The sequence below is a fragment of the Phocoena phocoena genome, chromosome 3 (assembly GCF_963924675.1).
Source record: "Phocoena phocoena chromosome 3, mPhoPho1.1, whole genome shotgun sequence".
Lineage (NCBI taxonomy): Eukaryota > Metazoa > Chordata > Mammalia > Artiodactyla > Phocoenidae > Phocoena > Phocoena phocoena.
The window spans coordinates 111,103,667-111,123,477 of record NC_089221.1 but is presented as its reverse complement, the minus strand read 5'-3'; the positions used below and the strand labels follow the sequence as shown (position 1 = coordinate 111,123,477).

Sequence of the window (19,811 nt, the reverse complement as noted above, 5' to 3'; positions counted from 1 at the left end):
AACAATAATTCCGCATTTCCTCCACCCCAGCCCCTGACAACTGTATTCTCCTATCTGTCTCTATGAATTTAACTACTCTTGGTATCTCTTCTAAGTGGAATCATACAGTGTTTGTCTTTTCGTGACTGGCTTATTTCACTTAGCATAATATCCTCAAGGTTCATTCATGTTGTAGCATGTGCAAATTTCTCTTCCTTTTTAAGGTTGAATAATATTTTGTTAATGAATATACCACATTTTGCTTATCCATTCATCCATCAATGGACACTTGGGTTGCTTCCACCTTTTGGCTAATGGGAATAATGTTGTCAGATGGAAGTTTTTGTGAATAAGTGCCCTCAACGACTGTTGAACACTAAATGGCTTGGAAATTAACTTTTACTGAAGACCCAATAATGCTTATTAACAAGTTCAACCTAAGTTCCAAGGCAAACTGTTTATATGTGAAATTTTACTGCAGACAAGTCTGCTGATTTACTGAAATCAGCAACAACTTTTTTGAATCACAATATCAAGTTGTTTTATATACTTCCTGTGCTGTTCAAAGTTATAAGTAAAATGTCTATTACCATACAGATTTGCAGCATATATTTTTTCTAAGCTTGAACTACAGTGCCCATGGAGGTTTCTGGACTTTGAGGCAGTGAAAGCATGGAGTCCTAACCACTGGACCACCAGGGAATTCCCAGCAATGAATATTCTTAACTAATATCACATGCCAGTGTATTGATATCAGTATTTGGCAGTACCTATCTGTGTGAAGAGATGTTTTCAAAATTAAATACATAAAACTTTACAACAGATAATCATTAACAGAAGAATATCTGAAATCACATTTGATGATAGTAAATATAACTTTGAATCCCAAGTAAGTGAAATGTTATCCCCACTCCCTGCCAAAAAAGAAAAATTATTATTCTCATTAGTAGACTTGAATTACAAAGCTTAATTACTACATTTTGAATTTCATGAAAAATTGACAGAAAAAAATTTTAACCTATTATGTACCTACACGAAATCCTTGATTTTTGCCATTTGGCCTGTAAAGCCTAAAATATTTACTATCTGGCCTTTACAGAAAAAGAATACTACTCAGCAATAAGAAGGGATAAATTACTGAGACATGCAACAACAATAGACGGATCTCAAAGGCATTATGCTAAGTGAATGATCCCAGAAAGAAAGAGAGAGCAAAGAGCTAAAGATCAAGTCTTGAGACACCTCTATTCAGAAGTCAGGGAAAGGGAAAGGATCTCCTGCAAATGAGACTGAAAAGCAGCAGCCAGAAGGGAAACTTGGAGAGTGTGGCCTCTCAAAAACCAGGAGAAGGAAGTGTCTCAAACAAGAAAAAATGGTTAACTGTGTTAAACACTAGTAAGGTAAAGACAAAGATTCAACTTTTGGATTTGACAGTGTGGGAACTGATGGTGATCTTGGTGAGTAGTTTCAGTGGCATGCTGGTAGCGGAAAAGATAGAGAGGAAAAGGTTAAAAAAATTAAATAATGCATCTGAAAATGTTTAGCTTTGTGCCCGGCACATAGTATGTACAGTAATTATCATTGAAGCAGACATGGATGTTGCCCGCCCATGTCCCTCACCTCTACCATTTCAGGAATAACAGTGTAACTTTGAATTATGCAGATGTTCCTGATTTTATTTGCCTGAAAAACGTCTCTGGCTGCTGTAGTTTGCTCTACTTACATGTAACAGGCCGAAGTTGCTAGAAAGCCCTCAACAGTGATCAACAGGAGTAGTTATATAAATACCCCAGGGACTTCCCTGGTGGCACAGTGGTTAAGACTCCGGGGTCCCAGTGCAGGGGGCCCGGGTTCAATCCTTGGTCAGGGAACTAGACCCCGCATACCGCAACTAAGAGCCCGCATGCAGCAACTAAAAGATCCCGCATGCCTCAACGAAGATGCTGCACACGGCAAGGAAGATCCCGCGTGCTGAAGCTAAGACCCAGCGCAGACAAATAAGTGAATAAATAAATAAATAACAATTAAAAAAATACTCCAGCTTCCTTGCCCCTCAGATGTGGTAACTGAGATATGTGTTGTCCAATGTTCCCCAGAAGGATTACAAATGGGAAAACCTGGTACTTGTGCAATTTGAAACAACCATCCCCCAGAAATTTGATTCGTAATCATGACACCTCATGTAACAGTGAAGATTTGGACTGATCATGGCTCTAGATGTTAATGTTCTCCAACTCAGGCTGAAAAATGGCTGCAAAGTCAGACACTGAGAATTGAAACTGTCTGTATCCACATGGATTACTGTCAACATTAAATATCTACATGGATTACTGTCAACGTTAACATAATTTTATTATTTCATTGTCATCTTCAACATTACTACTATTCCAGGAACATTTGACCAGGAACAGAAAAATTGCAACTTTTCATTTCAGAAACTTCTCAAAGTCTCATTTAAATGAACAAAAACCTAGTCAACTTTTCAATAGATGACTTAATTTTACTTATTTATTTGGCTGCACCACACGGCTTGCAGGATCTTAGTTCCCCAACTAACCAGGGATCGTACCCCGGGCCTCCCGCAGTGGGAGACCAGAGTCCTAACCACTGGACTGCCAGGGAATTCCCTATTTATTTTTACTGAGGTGTAGTTGATTTACATTGTTGTGTAGTTTCTCCTGCACAGCAAAGTGATTCAGTTATATATATATACATATTCTTTTCCACTATGGTTTATTGTGCGACATTGAATATAGCTCCCTGTGCTATATGGTAGGACCTTGTTGTTTATCCATTCTATAGACAACAGTTTGCATCTGCTAACCTCAAACTCCCAACCCATACCTTCCCCATTCAACAGATGACTTTAAATGACAGTTTACACTGTGTGGTGGGCAGAATAGTGGCCCCTCAAAGGTGTTTACATACTAATCCCTGGAACCTTTGAATATGCTATGTTACATGCAAAATGGAATTAAGGTGGCAGATGGAATTAAGGTTACTAATTCAGCTGACCTTAATATAGAGAGATTATCCTAAATTATTTGAGTTGGTCCGCAGTAATCACAAGGGCACTCAAAAGCAGAAGAGGGAGGCAGAACAGAAGGTCAGAGGATGTGATTTAAGAAGGAGTCAACCAGCCCTTGCTGACTGTGAAGATGGATGAAGGGGGTCACAAGCCGAGGAATGTGGGCAGCCTCTAGAAGATGGAAAAGAGCCTCTGGAAAAGAGCCTCTGAAAAGGAGCAGTCTTGCCATCATTCTGATCTTAACACAGGGAGACCTGTGTCAGACTTCTGATTTATAAAATTGTAAGATGATAAATTTGTGTTATTTTAGGCCTCTAAGTTTGTGGTAATTTGTTGAAGCGGCAATAAAAACTAACACACTCTCAAGACTCTTTAAAACCTTTACCTTGCTGTGTGTTCTAATCCTAACCTATTATACCATGATTCTTATCCAATCCTAATCAAGCCCCCTAAACTGAAAAACCCCCTTAGACCAGACCCCAAAACCTTATAAGTGTTCCAATTTCCCCTTGGAAACGCTACTGAAAACATCAAGGCACCGGTCTCTTTTATCAGTAAGTAATAAACTCAACTTTGCCTTATCAACCCACCATTTTAGTGCTATTTTTTTGGTGCCAGCATTTGATCATCATTTTATCCATATGCCTAGAACAGTACCTGCTATATAGTACATGTTTAACAAACATTTGGTACATAATGAATAAATTATCTGAGTTTCTAAAATAACATAGAATAATATTTATGTAGATATATTTATGACTTAGTAATTCCTATGTCTAGAAGTGACTTTCAGAAAATCATTTTAAAGACTGAGTGAAACCTTGTACGTGGATGTTTATATGTTTTATTCATAATCATTAAAAACTGGAAGCAACCCAAATGTCCTTCAATGGATGAATGCCTAAACAGGCTATGTTATAGTAATAGAATACTACTCAGCAATAAGAAGGGATAAATTACTGAGACACGCGACAATGATAGATGGATCTCAAAGGCATTATGCTAAGTGAACAAACGCAGACTTAAAAGGCTACATACTGTATGATTCTATTCATGTGATATCCTGGAAAAGGTAAAAGTATAGGGACAGAAAGCACATCAGTGGTTGCCAGGAACTGGGGTTGAGGTGAGGCATTCATTACAGAGGAGCAAGAGTGAATGTTTGGGGGTAAAGGAAATGTTCTATATCTTGATTGGGGTGGTGGTCACATAGCTGTATGCATTTGTCAGAACTCATAGAACCATACATTGAAGAGGAAAAATTTTACTGTATGTAAATTTTATTACTTTTTAATTTTTTATTGAACTATAGTGGATTTACAATGTTGTCTTAGTTTCTGGTGTACAGCAAAGTGACTCAGTTATATATATATTCTCTGTATGTAAATTATACCTTCACAAAAATCTGACTTAAAAACACCCCAGAACTCTACTGAGAATTGCTGCTGTAACAATATATACTGAATACTTTGTTCAAATATTGCCTGTTAATAAAAGTCATATTTTTCTTTGAGATTATTTTCTCTTAAAATTCTATGGTTTGTATTTTCTGATTACACCAAACTGTGCAGTTGACTTACATTGTTCTAGAACATGAAGTTAGAGGCAGAAAATTCACTTTGTTAAAATGGATGCATCTGATTAAATAAAATGACAGAGTATTAAAATGTTACGGGTTGAGAAATATATAATTAGGAATTTTTTCTCTCATTGCTAAAAGGGAAAGAAATTCCTATTTGCCGAATAATTCCAAAGGAAAGTCTATTTTTTCCAACCCAGGCCCCCTTTTGTTTTTTTTTTTTTTTTGGCTGAGTTGGGTCTTCGTTGTTGCGCACAGGCACTCAGTAGTTGTGGTGCGTGGGCTTCTCAATGCGGTGGCTTCTCTAGTTGTGGAGCACAGTCTCTAGGCACGTGGGCTTTAGTAGCTGTGGCTCGTGGGCTCTAGAGCGCAGGCTCAGGAGTTGTAGCGCACAGGCTTATTTGCTCCGCATGTGGGATTTTCCCAGACCAGGGATCGAACCCGTGTCCCCTGCACTGGCAGGCGGATTTTTAACCACTGTGCCACCAGGGAAGTCCCCTCTTTTGGTTTTTAAGTAAGGTCTCATTTATATTGAAAAATTATCGTGATAATTTATGGAACAAAAAGCATATTATCTTTTGGTTAGCCAAGTAACATTTACACCAGAATAAGTAAAGGAATATTCTTGTAAAGTTTACGACATATCTTCAATGTTTTAATACTTCTTTAATTGTGTAAAATGATAATCTTTCTTGTTGTCAGTCTCCATCTTCCCTCCCTTCCTATACAGGCTTGTAAATCTTCCAAGGCAGAATACAAAAGAAAACACGTGAAATTGGCACTACATCTATGGAGGACAATTTGGCAATCTCTATCCAAACTGAAAATACCTTTTGATTTAAAGATTGCAGTCTAATGTGTTATTGGTATATCATTTTATGAGACTATTAGTTGCGGCTTAGTTTGTAATTTAGTAATGGCTTGGCAACAACCTAAATGTCCACCTGTAGGAGATTGGTTAAAATAGATATTTGCATACAATGGAATATTATACTGCCCCTAGGAAGAATGAGACAGTTCTTTACACAGTGATATGGAAAGATATCCAGGATATTTTAAGTGAAAAAGGAAGGAACTTAACAGTGTATATAGTACGTTATCTTTTGCATAAAAAGAGGTACATATAAGTGTATCTTAATATATATTTACAACATATCTTGGGAAGGCTACATTAGAAAATGTTAAGTGATTGCCTCCGGAACTGGAGTAGTTGAAGGGCAGGGATGGGACTGCCAATTATTTTTCACTATATTTTGTCACAGTTCATTTTGAGTTTTGCATGAAATCATTTCCTAATTTATATAGATAGATAAAAATCTATATAAAGAGTTTAGCTTAAAAGAATATGTGGTCACTTCAGAATTTTAAAAAGAAAAATATTATACTACTATTGCTGCTGATGAATTACCAGCTTTTAGGGCTAATAAAAACATTTTCATATGCACACTCTTTATAGTTTATCATAAAGTTCCTCAAAATCCTTGAATTTTATTTCAAAAAATCTTTAAAATGCTTGCTTCAAAATTAGTAGAGAGTGAAAAAAACACCTTCATGAGGCTCCTTCATGGAAAGAAAACAGATAAGAAGCAGGAAATTATAAACTGTTTTCCAAAAGAATGAACCCAAAGTAGTTTCTCTGGACAGTTACCGTACTGGGTTCTATGAGACCCTTTGAAAATCCTATCTAATCTATAACTATGGCTTTACTCTCAATTAAATTATAGTTTGCCCTGACTGGCAGGATGTTAAGAACTGAAGAAAAGTGTTCGGAATGATATCTTGAAAAAAAGTATTAACAGTAGAAGGTGTTTAGATGATCAAGAAAAAGGGCTGGCTTGGCTTCGTCTGAGAAGTTCAAGCGAGGTTCTAGGCGGCCTCCTGCAGAGAAATTCCCAGCGGACTTCCTTTTCCGGCCGGACCTGTCGAGGGCCGCCGCACTGACTCCGGTCTTCGACGGCAGCACCGCACCACGGGCCTGCGGGCTTCGACCACACCCTCAGGAGGGGCGGACTGCCTGACCTCCCGAGCCCCAGAACCAGTAGATCCGGCTCCACCCGGCCCCGCCCTTCTGAACCTCGCTAGCGGCTACGCGCTGGAGGGTGTGCGCGCCGAAGTGTGTGCGCGTGAAGCGTGCGCGCGCGAAGTGTGGAGGCCCGATCCTGCCGGTCCCGCCCTGTCAGACGGGGCCGCCGGGCTCAGGGGCTCGGACCTAGGCCACCTGGGCCAGTACCCGGCCAGCCCGGCGTCGTCGGAGCACGTCACCACCCCCAGCGTCACCTCCCGGCGCTGTAGGATCCGCAACCCTCCGCTTTTCTGACGGGGAGGGGCGCGGCGTCGCCACGTGACGCCTCGTCCCCGCCCGGCCCTGGTCACATGGGTGGCGCGGCCGCTGCGTCAGTCACTGTCCTGGTTGCGGGAGTGGAGCGCCGTCGCTGCCGCCGCCTGCGGACGGGGCGGGGGATCCCTGTGCCAGGTCCTCGTCAGCCCGCCCCTGCCTCCTCAGCCAGCCGTCCCGGTCTGGGCTCGACAGACATGGAGCGGGGCGGAACCTCCGCCTGTGCTGTGTGAGGTGCGTCGCCACCGCCGCCGCCTGCGCTTTTCGAGACCTGCCGAACCCCCGCCGCCGCCCGGAGCTCCTCGCCCTTGGCAGTTTGTCGCCGCCCCCCGAGCGGGTTCGAATGCGCGTCCGGTGAAGGTGCAGGCCCGGCGCCGCCTCTGCCGCAGCCGGGAAATGGTTCGGGCCTAGCGGAGCCGGGACTGGAGGTGAGAAGAGCAGACAGACGGACTGAGGGCCGGGCCCGGCCGCGGGGAGGGGCTGGGGGGAGGGGAGGACAGGGTCCGTTTGGGGGCCCGGAGAGACCCTTCGGGCTAGGGCTGCTCGAGACGGCTTCCCTCGTCTTCGCGTTCCACCCCCGACCCTCAAAAATACAAGTCAATTAAAAAGGCTAACCCAGTCCTAACAAAAATTACCAGAAATCAGTCTTTTCACTGTTTCTCCTTTCCCCTTTCGTCCATTAATCCATTCCTTCCCTCAGAAATTCCATCGACTGATCTGTTACTTTTTAATACCCTTCTCAATTTCAAGTTATTTCTAGTTAAAGATAAAATAGGCCTAGGTTCTGGCTATCATTACCCAACTAGTTCTCGCTTTCCTTCTCGCGATCCTGCATACGTCCTCCTCCACCTCCTCCTCCTCCTCCACCTCCTCCTCCTCCTCCTCCTCCTCCCCGCCCCCCCCCGCAAAAAAAAAAAAAAAAAAAAGGAAAAAAAATTTCCGCCTTCGACTGGCGAAGGGGGTTGACTAAAAATGGGAATGTGGGGGTGTAATACTTGAATACCCCCCCATAACTTCAGAATCGGTTAGCTAGTTACCCTGATACCTTGCATTTGGATATTGATGTGTAGGCCTTTCCTCCAGCTGCCTGTGCCCGGGGTTAATCTCGTAATTGACGTCAGTGCTTTGTTCCTTCCACTTTGCTGTTCCTTCCACTCTTTGAGGATGGATCATGGGATATAGGAGTTTGAGTTGTATCCTTATTGCCTTTTCTTTCACAAACGGTATCATTTGTGGGAATGATACAAAGGTGCAAATTTGTACAAAGATACAAATCTGAAATGCTTTTTTGTATGGAGTTCAAACTAAGATGAAGAGTTCGATTTAGGGTTCTCATGGTCACTTGCAATTACGAATTGTGCGATTTCTTTTCAGCTGGCCTGTTGGAGATTTTAAACTAAGGCCAGTCCCTTTTCCAGTTACCACTGTTTTTCCTTACAGAATCTAAGCGATAGTTCCTTGTGAATAGGATGTTTGTAAATGTGACGTTTAAAATGTCTTGTTTTTGAGGGTTCAGATGTTAAAAGCGCAAAGCTTTGTTTCCATATTGATTCTGCAAAGCTTTGTAAAGTGCTCCTTTTATTTAACTGTCCTTTAACTTATCAAAATTGAAATATGAGAACTTTCTTAATTTGACATTTAATAAAGAGCCTCTGTGGCCTGTGAATCTTGCCTAGAATCATCTTTGGTTTTACATGCATGAAGAAGTGTTGGCAAGTGGCCATCTGGTTTTTAACAAAGCTGGCTTCTTTAAATTGCTCAGGTTTATTTTACTTATTCATCAATGCCTCCTTCAGTCTCCAAACATTAAAAAAAAATCTTAAGAAGTTATTTTAAATTATCTTTTAGCGTTAACTTACCTGAGGCAATAAAAAAAAATTTTTTTTTTTTAACACCAACATTTTCATTCAGTTTGTGGTGGCTTGCAGGCTGACGGCTTTGGTTTTTGTTAGCTCTACTGGAACAGTAGGCAGATTTTGCTTTAAATGAAATTCTGTGTCAAGTGGAGGCAAGATAGGATGTTTGTGAGTGATCAAACTTTTACTGTTTGATTTAAAAAAAAAAAAAAGAGCTTAGCTGTGATTATTCGAAAATGGTCTACAGTTTTGAGGTGTAAAGGTGATTCTACAGTACTTTGAAGCTGTGTAATTAAGCATTCTTAAAGATAGCATATTTTCATTCAGATTCAGTTTCTGCTTGTCAGATGATGTACATTCCCTTCTCTGTGCTTTTGAGATACTGTACCCCCTTTGTGACAGTTGATGCATTCTGCTTTGTATTGTAATTTTTTTATAGATCTGTCATGTCTTTAGAGCAAGAACTATATTTATACCTCTTTGTGTCCTCCCCAGTATTTTATACAATTACTAGGTTGAATTTGAATGTGATATCCAACCCAAGATTTCACAAAAGGGTACTCTTAAAAAAAAAAAGCTGTATGAGCAAGTGATCAGTATTTATTTGTAGGGGAAAAAGTAGCTATCAGCTACAGAAGATGACAGAAGGTGAAGCTTTCTAAAATTATGTATCTTACATTTTTTTAAGAGTTAAGGTAAATGTCATGGTTTTATGTGTACCTGAGAGGAACAAAGAAAACAGGTATTTCTTCTTTTGTGACCACCTACTGGTTTAGAATGGAGTCCAAAATGTATGAGGCCTTCTCTTCATAGTATTTTTCATAAAAATCAAAGAGGTAGTCTTTTTTTAAATATAAATTTATTTATTTATGTCTGTGTTGGGTCTTCATTGCTGTGCGCGGGCTTTCTCTAGTTGCTGCTAGCGGTGGCTACCCTTTGTTGCGGTACCAGGCTTCTCATTGCCGTGGCTTCTCTTGTAGCTCTAGGTGCGCAGGTTTCAGTAGTTGTGGCACACGAGCTCAATAGCTGTGGCTCGCGGGCTCTAGAGTACAGGCTCAGTAGTTGTGGCGCACGGGCTTAGTTGCTCCACGGCATGTGGAATCTTCCTGGGCCAGGGCTTGAACCCGTGTCCCCTGCATTGGCAGGCAGATTCTTAACCACTGCGCCACCAGAGAAGTCCCCAAAGAGGTAGTCTTAAATATCGAAGGCACACCTGGACAGTGACCCAGAAGTGCAGTGTGTATTATAAAAATTGATAACTTAGATTTGATTTTATTTTACTATTTTATTTTTTATTGAAGGATAGTCGATTTAGTGTTGTGTTAATTTCTGCTGTATAACAAAGTGACTCAGTTATATACATATATGCATTCTTTTTTATATTCTTTTCCATTATGGTTTATCCCAGGATATTGAATATAGTTCCCTGTGCTATGCAGTGTGACCTTGTTTATCCATTCTGTATGTAATAGTTTGCATCTACTAACCCCAAACTCCCAGTCCATCCCCTGCCCCCATGTCTGTTCTCTATGTCTTTTGAGTCTGTTTCTGTTTTGTAGATAGGTTCATTTGTGCCATATTTTAGATTCCATATATAAGTGATATCATACGGTATTGGTCTTTCTCCTTCTGACTTACCTTACTTAGAATGATAATCTCTAGTTGCATCCATGTTGTTGCAAATGGCATTATTTTGTTCTTTTTTATGGCTGAGTAGTATTCCATTGTATATATGTACCACATCTTCTTTATCCGTTCATCTGTCAGTGGACATTTAGGTTGTGTCCATGTCTTGGCTATTGTGAATAGTGCTGCTATGAACATAGGGGTGCATATATCTTTTTGGATTATAGTTTTGTCCAGATATATGCCCAAGAGTGGGATTGCTGGATCATATGGTAGATTTTATTTTTTATTTCAGCTCTCTTCTACAGATAACTTACTATAGAAACTTTCCTGTATAATGTAAAGGATTTCCAGCTTTTGAACTCCCAGTCTTCATTATGGTTTTCCCATTTCCTTTTTTATTTTCTCTGAAAAGTTGGAACAATTATATTGATTTCTGGGAGGGTGTTTGCTAGTCTCAGTTAATTGTGAAATAAGGTGTAGTCAGTGACTAAAAATTGCTTAAAGCTAACCTGACCTGTTACCTTGCTACTTTTCCCTTTGGTTTAAGGAGAGCACCCCTACTTGCAGTAACTCCCCACACCCAGAGATTGACATGAATAGATTACTCTGGAAAGCCAGTATGGTTTGGCTACCCAGATACTGTCGTGATCTGTCCTGGGACTGGGCTTCCTCGGTCTGCTTTGGGCCTGAATGGGTCTCCCATGATTTTGTCAACTTGGAGCTGCCTAGTGGGTTATGACGTTTCACTTTGACTTTTCCTTTTCTTGTCATCACTAGGGTAGGGACAGTTTTATGGAAAGGTGAGTGGAGTCAATACTCTTCATAGATAGGCCTTCGCACCTCTTTCCAATTGCTATCATTTCTTCCATCTGGAATATCACTTTTCCTGACTTGTTCCTTGTCTCTTAACATTTCATCATCTTTTAAGGCACAGTGCAAATACCATTGCCTTAAGTTTTGCTTGATTCCCTACCCCAATAGTGACTTATCTCCTTTGAATCCCTGTATCGCTTTGTATCTCTCTAATATTTGTTATGCAGCTAACTATGGGACTGTAGCAGGCTGGATGACTTTGAGCACAATCAGTGAAGACTCACTAGTAGAATAAAGACTGTGTTATACTATTTTATTGTATATCTCTAAGAATTAAAATAATAATCCAATTTAAGATTTTACTAAAAAAATTAACACTAATTCCTTAATATCATCACATATTCTAGTCGGTGTTCAAATTTCCTCGATTACAGTTTTTGTTTTGTTTTAACAGTTTGTCTGAATTAGGATCCAAATAAGGTTCATACATTTTATTGTGTTGATGTGTGTCTCAACCCTCTTTTCTTTCTGTCTTTGTTTTTGTTCCTATACAATTGGTTTGTTAAAGAAACCAAGCCTTTGCCCTATGAGATTTCTCACAGTCTGGATTTTACTGATTACATCCCTGTGGTTTCATGTAATATGTTCTTCTGTCCACAGTTTTTCCTGTAAATTGGTAATACCTCTAGAAGCTTGCTCTGATTCAGGCTTGAATGTTTTTTTTTTTCAATGGGAAGAGTACTTCATAGGTAGAGTTGTGTACTTCCTATGTATTCTTAAACCCTCAATCTGGCTTCTCATCCTAGCATGCCAGTGAAATTGCTCTTATCAGGGCCACCTGTGACTTGTACATTGACAAATTGTATAATCATTGCTTACTCCTTTACCTCTTTCTATACTTGACATTGTTAACCATTGTCTCCTTGATACTGTTTTTTTTTCCTTGATTTTTATGACTGTCCCTTTCCTGCCTTTCTTACTACTAGCTGCTTCTTTGTAGACTCTTAATTCTCTGCTAATCATATTGATATTTATGAATTTCCACCTTGACCACCTCTTTTCACTCTTCCTGGTGATTTCTTCCATTTTTGTTGCTGTAGCTACCATCCTTAAGTGTTTTAAACTCACCAGAACTCTTTGATCCAACTGAATATCCCTGTTTAGATTGTCCAATAGGTACTCTGTTTTAGTTAGGAGAGCGACACATACCTAACTGAAGCAAAAAGAAGAATTTTTTGGAAACATACGGGTATCCTATGAATTCTCAGAAAGGCAACCAAGCCATAGGAGGACAGCTGGAACTCAGGAACAGCTAGATCCAGGGACTCCATATGTGGTCAGGAGTATCTCTTTATGTCTCACAAGATACTCTTTTTTTTTTTTCACACAAGATACTCTTTGTGTGTTCAGTTAGTTCTTTCTTGCTGCAGGTCAGTTTTTAACACTTACTAATATCTTTTGAGTTTTAAATCTTATAGCTTCTGCCGTTAGAGAGACTGACCTGATTCTCAGTCTCAAATCTCAGGAAAGGGACTCGTTAGGTTATAGGTCCAGCTCTGGACCACAGCTCTGGCTAGCGGGCTACATCGCAGAAAGAAGAGGAGTAAAGGACACTCTAAAACATAGTTGTCCAGTTCATTCATTCCATGGCTATTTAGCGCACCCACACAGAGTCCTACTTTTCTTATATATATTAAATATTTTCTTTAACATAATCTCACTATCTCTATATACCAGCAAACACTCTCATCTCTTCTATGGAAACAACCCAAATTCATACCTACTTACCACATCCAGAGGTCATTGTTCTCTGAGTCCAGATTCTAAAGGTGATGCTCTTTGTTAATCAGGCCTAGCTATGCTTTGTCACATGTTTGAAAATTGTGGACTAAATACTGAATTTAACCATCCCCAGCATAACTGATACACAGTGGTAGGAAAAAAAAATAGCTAAAACTCTTATGAGGGGAGGGAAGAGGAAGGTATCATTGTTCTGAAACTTAACACCGTATCTTGCTGGACAGGTACAGTAGAAGGTAAATGATAGAACCAGCAAATTGCATGGGCCTTCATTTGTTGACTTACTTCCTTGCAAATGGAGTGAGTTCTTTGGCAGCCAAATGAAGATTTTCAATTCTGTCCACTAGAAAGATTTTCCTTTTCTGACACTTAGAGGACATTTGAAAGAAAGGAGAGGGCAGTTCTGTGTTACCTTAGCACAAGGGTTGACACACTGTTAGTAGGCCCAATGCTGCCTGCTTTTGTACGGCCTGAGAGCTAAGAATGGTTTTTACATTTTTTTAAAATGGTGGGAAAAAGTCAAAAGAAGAATATTTTGTGGTATGTGAGAATTATAGGAAACTCAAAATTCAGTGTCCATGAATAAAGTTTTATTGGAGCACAGACAACACACCCATCTGTTTATGTATTGTATGTAGGTGCTTTTGCTGATACAGTGGCAGAGTTAAGTAGTCCTAACTTTATGGCCTGTGAAGCCTAAAATATTTACTGTGTGGCTTTAAAACAGTTTGTCAACTTTTGTCTTAGCAGATCAAATGGCCCTTAGTGGATATTTGAGTCTGAGGATTGCCTTAGGGTTGAGCAGTTAGTTACAAGGTCCTATTTACTATGGTGGTTGTTAGGGGATTTTTTGTGTGTGAGTGAGTGTGTGTGTGTGTGTGTGTGTGTGTGTGTGTATGTATATATACATATCTCTGTGTGTATGTATGTATAAATGTGGATATACATGTGTGTATACATGTGTGTGTGTACATACCCATTTACATATACATATAGAGATATAAATAAAACAGGTGGAGTCTGCATATTGGCCTAGCTTTAGTTAAGGATTCAGACTTTATCTGTCAACTGTACCCTGAAGGTAGGATCACACTATAGGTTACATTGTAACATGGTTGCTCTTAGTACAGCTATGTGAATGGGGGAGAGAATTTTGAGGAAAGCTGGGGGTGAGTGAGGTGAGAGTAGAAGATGATCAAATAGTCCCTGTAAGTGTTGGTTCTGCTACTTCTCAATCCCCTCACCCTTAAATTCTGCTATTTTCCTTGCCTTGGAGGATGTACCACTATCATTGTTTTTTCTAGAAACCTGCAAGTTGTCCTTGATTCCTCCATTTTACATCTCACATCTGTCGGGCCCCAAGATTCTACCTCCTTAACATCTTTGAATCCAAACCCTTTATGTACATTATCAACACTCCTACTATTACTGCCTTAATCTAGGCTTTCATTTCTTACCTGGGTTACTGCAACAGTCTTCTCATTTGTTTCCTTATAATCTACTTCATCCTGTACCAAAGTGATTTTTTTTCCCCTCTAAACTGCAAATTCACTTCTCTTAGAACTCCTTAGTAATGTTGTATTTTCTGTAGTATTTTTCTAACTGGGCATTCTTGTACATTAATGAGTTTTATGTAACTTCTAAAGGACTGCTTTATAGCCAAGTAATCCCTTGGGAGTTTGTTGCTGTGTTTAGATTTTGTTTATTATTGTGTTTGTGCCAACTTATAAAGCATTGTACTGATGATGCTCAGACAGGGAAAGATGGTGAGTTAAATTAGATCATGTCATGGTATATGTTAGTATAGGCAGGCCAAACCCCGGCTTAGTATTTAGTATCATATTTTCACTGTGAGATGTATCTGGTAGATCCCATCTTGTAATTAATCAACGTGAAACAGTTTGTTGGCAGTGTGCGTGTTTTATTCCAAACTTCAGCAGTGATTTTACTAGATACACATTTAATGTAGTTTTCATTAAGGTACTGAACCACAAAAGAACAAGAAAGATTGCCAGAGTTAACAAGTGAGCCTCTTTAAAACTGACATTTAAGGACCGCTAGCTGGTATGGTAGTATATATAAGGTTGTATTTCCCTAAATTAGCAAATAAACATTTGCAGTTATTAAATCTGTTTAGTTTTACATATTTATAAGCATTTTATGCACTACTGTTATTGAAGTCAAATTACAGATGTGGTTTAAAAATATAGAACTATGAGAATTCCCTGGTGGTCCAGTGGTTAGGACTCTGCGCTCTCACTGACAAGGGCCCGGGTTCAATCCCTTGTTGGTGAACTAAGATCCCACAAGCCACGCGGCATAGCCGAAAAAAAAAATAGTGTGTGTGTGTGTGTGTGTGTATAAAACTAGACCTGAGACTACATATTTCCAGGATTGAATACATCATTGGTCTAGTTTATGTAAAACAACATAATCTGTTACATTAGCATTTTATTTATTTAATTTATTTATTTTGCCTGCACTGCGTGGCATGCAGGATCCTAGTTCCCTGACCAGGGATGGAACCCATGCCCCCTGCAGTGGAAGCATGGAGTCCCAGCCACTGGACCACCAGGGAAGTCCCACATTAGTGTTACTTAAAATTTTGTTTCGTATTTGATTTTTTAACGTTGTTTTAGTGTTATGGTTACATAAGAGCTATATAACATAATGAGTTCATACCTAATTTTATATCCATACCAGATTCTTAATATTATAATTTTTAAAAGATCATCACTCAAGATCTGGGATATATTAATTTTCTCTGGAAAGGTATCCTATGTCTTTCAGATTTCAGAAACAAACCCACAGGTCTAGTCTGATCCCATGTATTTCAACAGTCTTACCTTTCATTTTGTACTCCCCCAACCCTATTTTCCAACTACTCTTGATCTATCTCTGTTCCCTGGGTGTATGCTATGTTCTCTCTTCAGGGCTGTCCCACATGGTATTCTTCCCTCCCTTCCTCTTCTTCCTTCCCTTCCCTCCTCCTATCCTCCTGCCACCTTTCTGTAGTTGGTCTAGCTGCAACCAAATCTTGGAGATGATGGGTAATTTTTATTTTTATATCCTTAGCCTTAGTGCAGTGTGTGACACAACATATGCCCTGGTTAACTACAGTATTAACGTTGTACCGTATATATAATATTGGTCTATACTGAAGAGACAGATTTTAAAATCAGAGTTATAAAGCCTTCAGAATCTTCTGAGTTCTGTTTAAATATGTTATAAGTCTGAATTAGAAAATATTTTGACAGTAGGTTTACTCTTGTCACTTTATAAATTGATTTTTCAAAGTAAATATTCTCTCTGCCATAATAACTCATTTAATATATAAATTTGTATTCCGTGATTAAAGAGCAATAGCCTTAAATGACCTTAACTACCTTTTAAAGCAATATGTTTATTTACATTTTAATAGAACCTTATTAACAAGAAGTTAGGGTAATTAGGATAGGGGCTAATTTAAGTTCACAAGCCTTGAGTATATGCCTTCTTCATTCAGTCCATTAACGTTTTCTCTCTAACCTTTTTTGTAATATTCTAAGACACTAAATATATTTTAGGAAACCCAGATACTTTATTATCACTTGTCTTCCACATATGCAGATGAAGATGAAATTAATCAGAAATAATTCCTTTTTAGTGTAAACTCTAAAGAACCTTTGCTGTGTAATGCTTTTTAACTTTTGTTTAATTTGCTATATGCATTTTAAGTAATAAAATTGCCTTTATTTTGCCTTTTTGACGTGTGTTATTTTCTCTTGGCTTCCTCAGGTACTATAAATGAAAGCAGTCTTGAAGTACTCTTTTGAACAGATCATTTCTTTCTGGGTGTTGTTACTGAAACACTCAGTTTTTATACCGTCTCAGTTTGCCAAGTATGATTATGAGATTTTACAGTCTAGCACTTGTATTTGGTGAACATTTGAGAGTGTAGGTTTTAAGTAAAAATAGAAATTGATCATTTCTGTACAAGTGTTTTTTTTTCTTGTACATATGTTGTTTTTTTTCTTTTAGATAAACTCTTTTAGAGAAATTGCTTTAAAAACAACCGAATTCATTTAGTATCAATATTAATGCTTTATTGGGTTGATAATATATTGAATGCAGGAAATGAGGTAGTAAATGAGATAACCCGTAGTAAATGAGAGAACCTCTACTTTCTAACCAAGTTGTGAAGTTCATTAGTTTACTTATTTAAGTGATTTTCTACTAGGTTATGTTCTAGGTATGCAATGCTGGAAAACAAGCACGTTCCCTGATTATTATCTTAATTGTGATCAGGTACTCTGAAGGAAACAGGAATTGTCTACATGAATTTTTTTAAGCTGGAAAGAGCGCCACAGTTCAAGAAGCCTAAAAAAGGCCCTTGGTGGGAGCTGGGAGGGGAGGGCAGTGAGATATAAAATAAATCTGATGAGATAGGCAGGAGTCACATCAGTAGAAAGTCAAATCCTGGCTTTGAAGGCCATGTTAAGTACCTTAAAGTTTATCCTAAGGCAAGTGGAAAGCTTACTAAAATTTTTAAAGCAGGGATTGAGTGAAATTATCTTGTTTGTGTTTTAAAAAGATCACTTTAAAAAAAAATCACTTTAGGGTTTTCCTGGGGTTTGTGTTTTAAAAAGATCACTTAAAAAAAAATCACTTTAGGGCTTTCCTGGTGGTGTAGTGGTTAAGAATCCGCCTGCCAATGCAGGGGACATGGGTTCGAGCCCTGATCCGGGAAGATCCCACATGCTGCGGAGCAACTAAGCCCGTGCGCCACAACTACTGAGCCTGCTCTCTAGAGCCCGCGAGCCACAACTACTGAAGCCCGTGCGCCTAGAGCCCGTGCTCTGCAACAAGAGAAGCCACAGCAGTGAGAAGCCCGCGCACCACAACGAAGAGTAGCTCCCGCTCGCCACAACTAGAAAAAGCCCACGCGCAGCAATGAAGACCCAACACAGCCAAAAATAAACAAACAAATAAAATAAATTTATTTTTTTTAAAAAAGATCATTTTAGCTGCTGTATGAAATATGGATTAGAGAGAGATGAGGGGAACTAGGAGTCCCAATTAGAAGGCTGTAGCATTTGTCCAAGTCTGAGGTAAAATGATGGCTTGTTTTGAACAGTGGCAGTGGAGAAGTAAGGGAACTGATAAATTCAAAACATATTTTGGAGGCCATGGTTATGGAGTGGATGTGGAGAGAGGTTGAAGGGAGGGTTCAGCAAGAGCAGGTCGTTGGTAGGATGAGGATCACTGGAGCAGAAGTTGTTGGCGGTAGAGAAAAGAGATCAAGAAATCAATTTTGGATGTATTAAGATTGATATTCCTCAGTCAAAGGGCATGATCAAACAGGCTTGATGTGGAGTATATTTTGGTATTTGTAGTATAGACATATAGATGGTATTTTAAGCCATGAGAATGTAGGGAAAGAATGTAGACTTAATCAGAGTCTGAATAAGACCCCCGGCTGAGTGCAGAGGAGCACCAATTTTTAAGTCTGGTAGATAGAATGGGAGAAGCCAGAGGTGCTAGGAAAACTGGGAGGGCTGGGGTTATAGAAGCCAAAAGTATATTAAGGAGCCATTAGTGGCTGAATATGTTGAACAGTAGGTCAACTAAAATGATAGTGTCTGTTGAATTTAGCAACTTGCAAATCAGTGTGATCTTGGCAAAGGAGTGGAGTGTGGGAAGTTGGAAACAATGTTGGGAGGTTGGAAACAATGTGGAATAGTGATTGGATATATTTTGGAAAGCAGTTTGTGTATATCAATTAAAATTGAAGATGCTCATTCCCTGCAACCTGGCAATTCCTCTTGTAGGTGTCTCTTCCAGGAAAACTCTCACTCACTGGTACAAAGAGAAGTGTATAAAAATGATCATTACAGGGACTTCCCTGGTGGCATAGTGGTTAAGAATCCACCTGCCATTGCAGGGTTTGAGCCCTGGTCCGGGAAGATCCCACATGCCGCAGAGCAACGAAGCCCGTGCACCACAACTATTGAGTCTGCGCTCTAGAGCCCACAAGCCACAACTACTGAGCCCATGTGCCACAACTACTGAAGCCCGCATGCCTAGAGCCCATGCTCTGCGACAAGAGAAGCCACCATAATGAGAAGCCCGTGCACCACAACGAAGAGTAGCCCCTGCTCTCTGCAACTAGAGAAAGCCCGCGCACAGCAACAAAGACCCAACGCAGCCATAAATAAATAAATAAATAAAGTAAATTTATTTAAAAAAAAAGATAACTACAGCATTGTTTGTAATGGCAGAGAAAGGGGAAACTACCTAACTATCCATCATCTGGAGAGTGGATAAGTAAATTGTGTGGATACACAGTAGTGAAAATAAATGAACTACAGCAACATGTATCATGATGGATTAACCTCAACATAATGCTGAGAATTTAAAAGGCTCAGAGTCTTTAAAGTGTACCCTTTTTAAAGGTTGAAAAATACGCAGAACAATTCAATGTCTTACTTAGGGATACACACATATATAGTAAAAGTATACACCAAAATCAGAATAGTGGCTATCTCTTGAAGGGGAAGGGAGCACCGGAGATGTGATCCAGGAGGGGTACACAGTAGCCTTCCACTATATTGGCAATGCTGTATTTCCCAAGGTGGTTCATGGGTAACACAAGTGTTCACTATATTGCTCCTTACACCTTTCTGGGTCACTTTTTATCAAACAAATGGTTGCAGAGAGAGTGGGGAATCACCAAGAGTCCTTTTGGCTGTGAAGTTGAATAGAGGAGAGATAGAGTGATAGCTGGAGAGATCTATGGGATCAGGGAAGACT

At 39.5% G+C, this 19,811-nt stretch overlaps 1 protein-coding gene across 1 annotated transcript in view; it reads left to right on the top strand.

Annotated features, from left to right (window-relative positions):
• The first annotated feature begins 7,276 nt into the window (after positions 1-7,276).
• The window catches only part of AFF4 (ALF transcription elongation factor 4), an 87,632-nt gene continuing 75,097 nt past the window's right edge, over positions 7,277-19,811 (top strand). Inside the window, exon 1 of the mRNA XM_065873257.1 lies at positions 7,277-7,349. The gene's annotated coding sequence lies outside the window, so the exon portion shown is untranslated. The remainder of the gene's footprint in view (positions 7,350-19,811) is intronic.